The 10,157-nt window shown below is 42.1% G+C and overlaps 1 protein-coding gene and 1 pseudogene across 2 annotated transcripts in view; both read right to left on the bottom strand.

Annotated features, from left to right (window-relative positions):
- The window catches only part of Slc49a4 (solute carrier family 49 member 4), a 145,050-nt gene that overhangs the window by 114,518 nt on the left and 20,375 nt on the right, over positions 1-10,157 (bottom strand). The window lies entirely within an intron of this gene.
- Positions 1,298-3,271, bottom strand: LOC103741981 (annotated as a pseudogene). The gene is made up of 2 exons (XR_001872682.2): positions 2,673-3,271; positions 1,298-2,082 (listed from the first exon to the last, which is right to left on the bottom strand). The product of XR_001872682.2 is annotated as an AMMECR1-like protein pseudogene (transcript).

The following is a 10,157-nucleotide window of genomic DNA, read 5'->3' as shown; positions in this document are numbered from 1 at the left end:
CCATTTTTTTTTTTTTTGCTTTTTGTTTTTTAAATCTTTAGAAATTAAACACAACTTTTAACATAGAATACTTGAACAGTGATGAGTGTAGCCCTATGTATCAATACTGTTGTACAAATTGGAGGTGGGTGGCTCAGTCCAGAGCTGATCACCCTGACATCAATCCATGGCACCTGAGAGCACCTGCTGTCATACCTGCCTCTAACATGACCTTCACTACCTTCAGCGGCAGGATTACATGAGACCCTTTCACATTCCTGTACACGAAGGAACCCAACCTGGCAGTGAGGGGGGTGAACCCTGGGCACTCCCATCACTGGCACCTCCCTCATCAATCCCAGGTCCTCACTCACCAGTAACACAAACCCCCAACTGCCCAGGAACTTGAGAGGGTGACACCTAGAGTAGCACACGGAAGTGTCCCCACTTCTCCCTCTCCATTCCTGGCAGAGGAAACTCAAAAAATCTTTTGAATATTTTTCTCTTTTTGGAAAGCCACACCATCACATCAACTCTGAAAAAGAAATCCAATCGTGTTCACTGGGTTGACACCCGATCCACCTTAGTTTTCTATGCATGTTGCTGGAAATCAGTATATCATCCTCAGGATCCGTTCTTCCAGCTGACCACCTCCTTCCTGTGAACTACCTTAGCAGTGCCTTTGGCACACAGCTTTCAGACCATCTCCAAGTTCCCTAGTACTGTAAATTTTGCCACTAAGCAAGTGAAGGATAGGCAAGGGAGGATTTGCTGACAGCTATTCAGAAATGAGTAATGACAGGAAAGGAATGTCACAACAGAGTTTAAATGAGCAATGTGAGCAATTTGAACATGTGCCCTGGTGGGGTGAAGATTCCCAGAATGGTAGGCAAGATAAAGATTCACCTCTTTTTATTACACAGCTTTGTTCTAAAGTCTAATTGAGGACTGAACTATCAAGTGTTCCCACTTCTACAGGCAAATCAAAAAAAAGGAATTCCTCTACTACAGGTCCCTCAGGATATGTGCCTGTGAAGAAAATGAGCTCGGAGACTCTGGATGCAATGTGTCCTAAAGCCCAACTCAACTCTTAACTGCCTGTTTACACATCCGTGCTTCTGAGAACCAAGATCCAGCCACATAGGCACTGCTACCAGAAGAGGGTTGAGGTTAGCCAGGTGGTGTGGAAGAGGCCTCTCCTTTCACATCTGCTCATGGTGATGACATCAGGACCTCCATGGGCATCTCTACTCCATTCCTCAGCAGGCTATATCACAGAGCTCTGTTCCAAAACCAGGAGACTCGATGCAGAACCAGGAAATCCTGCCAAGTGGGGCAAGCATTAAAACCTTCATGGCTTACTGTGCAACGGGATCTGCAATGCCATCCACAGGGCTTCTGATTTTGGTGTGGGTCTCTTGTCCAGGAGCCTTGAAGGACTCATGGTGCCCACATTCAACCCTAATATGGTGTTTGCTTATGAAGCATGGAGGTTGTGATCAACTCTTGGTACACAATAAACTGGAAGTTTTAAAAAAGGAATTTAAAACAACCTAAAAATGGTTCATGTTGGTCTCCGTTGCCCAGACTGCCAGGGGAGTACACCTACTTGACCTGGGAAGGCTGTGGGGGTTGGGGAAGGAAGCCTCCATGATCAATCCAAGCCTTCAGTGTGTACCCAACACATGTGGGAAATCACCAGACAAGGGTCTTTTGAACCCAGTCTTTCTCCCTGGTCATGGAGGAGCCTCAATCCAAAGGAACCCCAGATTGAGGAAAGGCTGATATAAGGCTTGGGCCCCTCAAGTTCTGTTGCATTCAGTGTAACCCCCACCCCTCAGTCAGCAGGAGGCAGACTTGGCAACGGAAGCTAGCATCATAAAATGGTGCAGTAATAGAAGTAACTGGACCAGGAAGAGGAGGCATCTGCTCCAATGATGTCATAGCCATTGGCAGCAACAGGGGGGTGGGACTGGTCATGCAGCCGTGTGTCAGGAGTAATGATTGTAGAGGGGCGGGGCATGAAGAGTGCCATTCTGGAAACAGTGCTGTCGAGAAGCAATATACTCTGCGTAACTGATTGTCACCTTCTCACTTCGATACCTGTATGAGGAAATAAGCAAAGGTATTAGGAACCCCAAGCATCTCAGTGTGAAGTCTGCTCAGCAGAGAAAACCAAAAGCTTACCCCACAGTTTGAAAGAATAAAATGAAAGACCAAGAGCAATCTTACTTACAGAAAATGAAAGACGGCACAAGAAAACGATGCTGTTATTACAAATGAACAAGATGAAAAAGCACAACTACAGTTCACCCTGAGACTGTATCTCAGCACATCCCACCTCAAAATGCTACATGTGCTTATAATGGGCTGCTTGTAAGCAATCTGCTACCCACATCTGGATGAGAAATTTCAAGGTCAAATTACATGGGTGGCAGATTGGAAGATGACTGCACCAAAACCCAGTGTAAACTGCGTATCTATGTTCAGGTTAAAAATGAGATAAATTTGACAAAAATGCAACCTCAATTTGTAGAAGAGCAACAAACAAGTTATAACTAAAAGGGGCATAGATACCTAATTCTGGGTCAAATTCTGATGAAGCAGATTAATGGATCCTTGGCTATAGGTAGGTCTCAATCCCCAGATGAATATGCCATATCACAGGGTCATCAGAACAGAATTCATAGCACTTTGGCTTTGCTCTGGTGAGTTTGATCGATTTTCTGAATTCACTGGTAATTGGAGCCTTGAAGCCACCTTTTCTGAGCAAGGAGTCTATTGTCTGTATCTGATCCCAGTCTTGTTCCTTAGCCACCTCAGGTAAGTATGTGGCTGTGCGCTTGACACCTTTTTCATTGATGAATTCAATACGAATCCCATGCACCCCTACCTCCCAGTCCAGGTAATCACTGGCATCTTCAAAGTTAGTAAGGAGGGAGACAGAGCAGAAAAGTTTGGGCAGCTCCTCTCGGGTCAAGGGGGGAAATCGGCTGTCCTTAAGTGCACTGGTTAACGTATATTCCCTGAGTCCTGAATGAAGATTCATGGCTGAGAACGTCCCAATGCAGCCACAAAGCCGCTTGTCCCGCCCTGTCTTCCAGGTCACAAAAAGTGGATAGGGGTCATTGGTGAATCTAGGAAGTCGTGGCTGTGGGAAGCCATAGAGGTGACAGTAGAGTACATCAAAGCAGTAGCAGCACATCTCTGCAGTCACCACCAGATTTTTAGTGGTGTTGGCAGTTCCATTGGGCTGGGGGAGAGGGCTCAGTGCTCCGGATGCAGGATTCATTCGTGGTTTTGAGTCAGACCTATATTGGTAGCATGGATCATGATAAAAATGTAGATTGGAGTAACTATGTCTATTACAATCAACAAAGGTTTTTAAAATTACACCTGGGATGCTATCAAAGGAATAACTGAACAACTTAGCTCCAGCAACAAAATGGCTTGGGAGAATACGTTGGCATTAGATATGATTTTGAGTGAAAAGGTAAAGTCTGTGTAAGGCTGGGAGGACAATGTTGTCCCTTCATCTCTAACAGCTCTAGCAGGGACCATAACTAGGGACTCTCCAACATCTCAATGCCCTTGCTAATGAACTAGCAGAAAATTCAGAAATAGGTAACTCCTTTACTAATGTAATGAGATGGTTTTGTAAATGGTAGGTGTGCTGGATAGCTTTAGTGTCAACTTGACACACCTGGGTTGAGGGAGCCTCAATTGAGGAATTGTTTTCATTGGACTGGCCTGTGGCCATGTCCATGGGGCATCTTCTTGATTGTTGAGTGATGTGGAAGGGCCCAGTCCACTGTGGGTGGTGCCACCCCTGGGCAGCTGGGCCAATGTTGCATAAGAAAGCAAGCTGAGCAAGGGCCAGGGGAGAAAGCAAGCCAGTAAGTAGCATTCCTCCACGGCCTGTGCTCCAGCTCCTGCCTCCAGATTCTTGCCCTGAGTTCCTACCTTGGGCTCCCTGATGAACTGTGACCTGGGAGATGTAAGATAAAATAAACCCTTTTCTCCCCAAGTTGGTATTGGTCAGAGTATTTTGTCACAGCAATAGAGAAACAAACTAGGACAGTAGGGAATAATTACCTTGGTTTTAACATCCTTGATTATAATAAAGTCATGATTGTAGCAGAGTGTTGCATAAACACCTGTTCAAGGCTTAGTCCAAAGACTTACAGAAACAGTCTTGACTAAACAATACCTGGCTGCTTATCATAACAACAACCTGTTCTTATTAGAGACAACAGAAAAGAAAGCAAAGAAATGTTGCTAAAATTTGAAGACACATTGTCCAATGGTATAATAAAGAGGGGGATTTAAGGGAAATAATTACAAGGAATTCAACTTTTAAAAAATATTTATTTTTATGTGTATGAGTATATTGCCTGCATGTGTGTAAGTGCACCCATGTTGTGCAGTGCCCATGAGGTCAGAAGATGGTGTTAGATTCCCCTGGAACTGGAGTTGCGGATGGTTGTTAGGCGCCATGGGGGTGCTGGGAATCAAACCTGGGTACTCTGCAAGAGCAGCCAGTGCTCTTAGTTGCTGAGCCATCTCTCCAGTTCTGTGGCCCCCCTCCCATTTATTATTATTATTATTTTTTGAGACAGGATCTTACTATATATCCTTGGCTGACCTTGAACTCACTATGTATGTAGACCAGGCTGGCCTGGAACTCAAAAAGATCTGCCTGCCTTTGCCGCCCAAGTACTGGTAAATCTTATCAAAAGAATGATCACAGGGATGTAACCTTTAATATGCTATTTTGTCATCTCCTCCACACTTTTGTTTATGCAAAGGCCCTGCTGAATTACTGGAACTTGATGACAAGGAGCAACTAACCCTTCCTCCTTTCCTTCACTTCTATGAGAATTCTTTTAAAACTAGGTAACTTCCTGGGGCTGGAGAGATGGCTCCATGGTTAAGAACACTGGTTGTTCTTGCAGAAGACCCGGGTTCAAATCCCAGCACCCACAACAACTGTCCATAACTCCACTTCCAGGGGATCCGACAGCCGCTTCTGTCCTCCACGGGCATCGCATAACATGGGTGCACTTACATACATGCAGGCAATACACGCATACACATAAAAAAATTAAAAAATAAAATATTTTTAAAAACTAGGTAACTTCCAAAGAGGTCAGACCCCAGCCAATGCATAATACTCTAGCTTTAGGATAAGAATCTATCAAATTTTCTGCTCAGTGTGCTTGCTCTTCGGTTTTGGGGGGCTATGCTTTTTGTGCAGAAGTAAAGTTTGTCTTATCAAGATATCTTGAGTGGTGGTCTCTTCATTTATGACCCCAGTTTTATCTCTGACACTCCCATCTACACCACTATATCTGACATTGCTCTTTTAAGACAACAACTGATATTAGTATAAAATGCTTTTAGGCTGTATTGGACCTAGCTAACATTTTACTTTACTATTTGTTACTTGTTGACTCCTGAGATCAAATGACTTGGAATGGACTGTAGCAGACCTCTGGAGATTCTTCTCACCCTCTTTTAAAAGGTTTCATTGTGTGAATATTTTAATGCTAATGGGAGTATCTTGCAGATTTGGAAAAGTAGCTAAAGGAACAATTTGAACAACAGTGAGTATTTGTTTTTCTGTTTTTTTTTTAAGGTATCCTAGATGGGTGAAAAGGACATGCCCCCAAATCACAAGGATAATCCCAGTGCCGGGGAGGGATGGGGTTTACTTCTGATGAGCTGTTGGCCAGAGAGGACCCTGAAACCCCTCCCCCCCAATGATAAAGGCGATTGCCACTACTGTTGGGTACATACCAGAATTAAAGGAGAAGACCCTACTGCTAAGGACACTGAATGCTTTTGTTTGCAGGACACGGAGCAAAAAGTTGACACTGAGCTGAATGTGAAACCTCCCTGCTGGCCAGCTTTCATAGTGCTGGAATGTGTTGTGCAGGCTGCTGGGGGGCATTATTGCCAACAGCCCTACTCAGCTGTGGATTCTATATGTTACACTATGGAAGTGCCAGACAAGTAGTGTCAGCTAGTACAATAATACCAGGGATTGATTAGGGGTACAACTAGTAACTTCTGATTGGATTTTAAGGCCCACACCACAGGATGAAATTTCTATCTGGTACTATAAGCCAAGGAAGGCAAAGACCTGTGGTTAGGGAGGTCATGATCCCCAGTGGGGAAACAAATGCTACTTCGCTACTGGGTGGATGTGATGAGCCTGACATATTACCTTCTAAACATTTGTGCTTATGCCCCTAGAACACTGCTGCTGTCTTCACTGGTTGCAGAGAAGTTCTTACAGTGGGTGGTGGTTGCTGATGAAAAAACTCATTGCTTATGGGACTGCTGAAACAACTGACTGTTGTGAAGGCATGGCTGACGAATGCCCCTAAATCATAGACATACCACCCCTTCCAAGGCTCAGGAACCTTGCAGAAGCAGTAGGAAGAAAGAACGTAAGAGCCTGAGGAAAGGGTTGGAGTGCTGGAGGGCAGCTTTTCCTCTCTCATAACCAGATGCCATTCTTGGACTTTGTCCCATATCCCAGGCAACTAGAGCAGAGCAATACAGTGGTAACCAGGTTTTTGATAAAGGTAATGGAGCTACTGACACAGCCTAGGGAAGGATTTCAACTATTACTCCCTCCCTTACCACACCTGCAAGTGATCTTGGAGATGCCAGACTGTAGGAAGTAGAAGGCTACAAGGAGACCCTGTCTCAAAAAGACAAAACAACAACAACAACAACAAAAAAAAAACACCAAAATAACCCTGAGACTCCATGATATAGCTTCCATGAAATTGGTGAGACTTTGCAGGGATGTGGATATTGCGGGGGGGGGGGTACCCATGCTCCTGTAAGCAACCCCTCAACTGTAAGAAAGCCCAATAAATGCACCAAATTGGAATTTTGTGCCCATCTGGGGTAAATGGACTTCTGTTTGCATCTCCCCAGGAAAAGTTAATACAATATCCCCCATCACACACACACACACACACACAGAAAATTTTTTAAAAATTAAGAAAAATTGAAATCATGGTTCAGAACTTCAGAAGATAATGTAGATCGGGTAGTTTTTTCCTTTAAAGTCCAAATATTATTGGTTATTTTGAAATGTGTGTCAATAAACAGTCATATGGGTAGAAGGGCAAAAGAATATAAAAATAAAAATATGTATACAAACAAGGTGCTGCAGTTAGTTTCAACTGTCAACTTGACACAGCCTATAGTCATGTGAGAAGGGAGTCTCAACTGAGGGACTGTCTAGATCAGACTGGCCTGTGTGCTCATCTGTGAGAGATGGTTTGGATTGTTAACTGACGTAGGAAAGCCCAGTTCACTGAGGGTAGCGCCATTCCTTGGGCAGATGGCCCTGGGCTATAAGATAGCAAAGTGTCTTTCACAGAGTGAGTCAGTAAGCAGTGCTCCTCTACCATTTTTGCTTAAAGCTCCTGTGTAAGATCCTGCCCTGACTTCCCTCAAAGATGAACTGCGATCTGGAAGTGTAAGCCAAACAAATCTCCTCAATTGCTTTTGGACATGGTATTTTTCATAGCCACAAAATAAAACTAGTACATATGGTAACCAGAAAGAGACTTAACACTAAGTAAATATATATACTATAAGTATACAATAAAGCACTATAATGAAACCCTTTCTACACATTGTTGGGATGCTGTACTTTTGTTAACATTGAACTACAATTATCTTCATGTTTGTGGAAGCCAAGTGACACAGGTAACTCATACAAGCCATGAGACAGGTAGCCAACATATTACTTCATATTTCTCTCTAATTCAACATTGCTTTGAAATTACTTCACAGAGAGAACAGACCTAAACAATTAATGCAGTTGGTTTTTTTCCAGAAAAAAAAAAAAAACTTAGCAGAGTGTAGACAGTTAAATGTTTGATTTTCAAATGTCTTCTCCGCTTGAAGGAAATTAAAAGTCAACAAAACTGTGAGTATGCAGAACAAACACAGCAAGGAAAACAGACTTAAGACCCCGAACAGGCACATAAATGCTACATTGAGAATAATTTGTGACATGAACTGAGCTAACTTTATAATATTCTTATATAATCTGAATATGATTAATACAATTTGGAGGAAGGAATACCAGGAGAATTCTGCTTCCTGGTAACAAGTAATGCATACATATTGCTCATTTACTGCTTCTACTAACAGAACACAGACTTAAAAACATCATAGCCATGGGAAATAGAGTTTAATTAATGAAAAATATACACAGTCATAAATATCCTAAAACTTCAAATCATCATCACTCGTTTGAAGTTAAACTGGGTACCAAATGAGATATTGAATAGAATTTTATAGATTTGGGCTTATAACACTTACATTGTACATGATATTTATCTTTTTCCTGAAGATTTTCTTATAATTAAATTAAGAGGCAGCAAGGAAGTGGCAGGTTTTGATTATGGCCATATGGTCCAAATAACCTGAAGACTTCCCGACCCCACAGTGCTTTTAATCAAATGTATGGTAATATAATAGCTTTTATAAACTTAAGAATAAAGAGGTTGTGAAAGCTGATTATTAGAGCAATTTTGCGTGAATACAGAGGGTGGATGATGTACATAAGCAAGAAGCAGGCTTTCCTGTTTAATTGCTGCCAGGTGTTACTTAGTCTATCCCCTTACTCTCAATCTTGAATTGAATGCTTTCTTCAAGGCATAACTTGCTAATTCCATTCAATCAGAAAGATATCAGCTCATCCAGAGAAGAGAGGTAATAAGGACCCCAGCAAAATACACTTAAGAGACAAGTAACATTGCTATATAATTGGATCTCAAGTGATCACAGTATTAGGATATGAAGGCAAAAACCACATAATGAAAAGTATGGTTAGAGCAAGTTCATAAAAGCAAGCAAGATTAAAAATAAAAATAAAATTCTATTCAAGTATGATATCTAGATTCTTTAGGAAACTTCCTTTTGGTAGGTAATTCTTTTTGCTGGGGGGAATGGAAGTCTCCACAATAGGCACCTAAAAAAACCAGGATGTAGCATAAGAGCCAGAAAAATGCATCTGAGTTAAAACTTAACAAATATTTGCAATGAAAAGTAAATGTAATGACTCTTGTAATTATACTATAAAAACAATTCAAGTAGCAGGGTGTGGTGGCGCACACCTTTGATCCCAGCACTTGGGAGGCAGAGGCAGGCGGATCTCTGTGAGTTCCAGGCCAGTCTGGCCTACATAGTGAGTTCCAGACCAGCTGTGACTACATGGAGACCCTGTCTCAAAAAGAAAAAAAAAAAAAAAAAAATTCAAGTAGTAAATAGCACAGAAACAAAAAATCAGGAGAAAAAGTTAATGTGAAAACATGGGAAGGGGTAGTTCAGGAAAACCAGCTGTAGGGACAGAGCTCATGTGGTAATTCCACCCTTTCCCAGGGCCCACATTTTACCAGCTAGAGTGGGAACAAGTGCCTGCTTGCTGGAAAGCATACCTTCCCCCAACCACAACGACCACAGCCAATCAATCTTGGAGACTGAGGGAATAATGACACTATACCTATTAATCCTGCTCACACAGGACACAGGAGATCCCCTTTATAGACCATCCCTATCCTTACATGTCTATGTGTCCTTTAATCTGACCTTGTCTCTGCAATCTCTCCAGCTCTGGAAGCCTTTTCCGCTGCACCTTCTGGAGGCTCAGTCACAATCAAGGGTTGCCTATGTTCACTCTTCTCCAAAGGAGTTCTGCACTTCCTCTTTCCCTATGAAGTTTCCTCCTAAGGTTGTTGCCTCCACTGCCACTTCCCAAACACTACTTTTGGGCTCAAAGCTCTCTAGTCTTTGGTCTCTTATGCATTTAATATTTTCTGATTATCACTGGCCTTGAGAAATATGATTATAATCTGTTTTGATGTAGTTTTTATGTTTCTTCTGCTGGTGTTCTTAAACACTCCAGAAGGAAAATGATATTAAATTTGGAATTTTTTTTATTTCTTCAAAGTATTTTTCTATCACCTCACCTATCCTTTCCCTACTTACTGTGCCCTTCTGAGGTTCTAACTGCATGTCTATCAGAGTCTTTAAAATTGGCTCACAACTTACTGATGCTCACAGTTTGCTTTGTTGTTGTTTTTTTAATTATTTATTTAATAACCACATAATTAGAAGAAGCATTTCATTACAACAGCATT

The sequence above is a fragment of the Nannospalax galili genome, unplaced genomic scaffold (genome assembly GCF_000622305.1).
Source record: "Nannospalax galili isolate Female #2095 unplaced genomic scaffold, S.galili_v1.0 scaffold18, whole genome shotgun sequence".
NCBI classification, from domain to species: domain Eukaryota; kingdom Metazoa; phylum Chordata; class Mammalia; order Rodentia; family Spalacidae; genus Nannospalax; species Nannospalax galili.
This window is presented reverse-complemented; position numbering and strand designations above follow the sequence as displayed.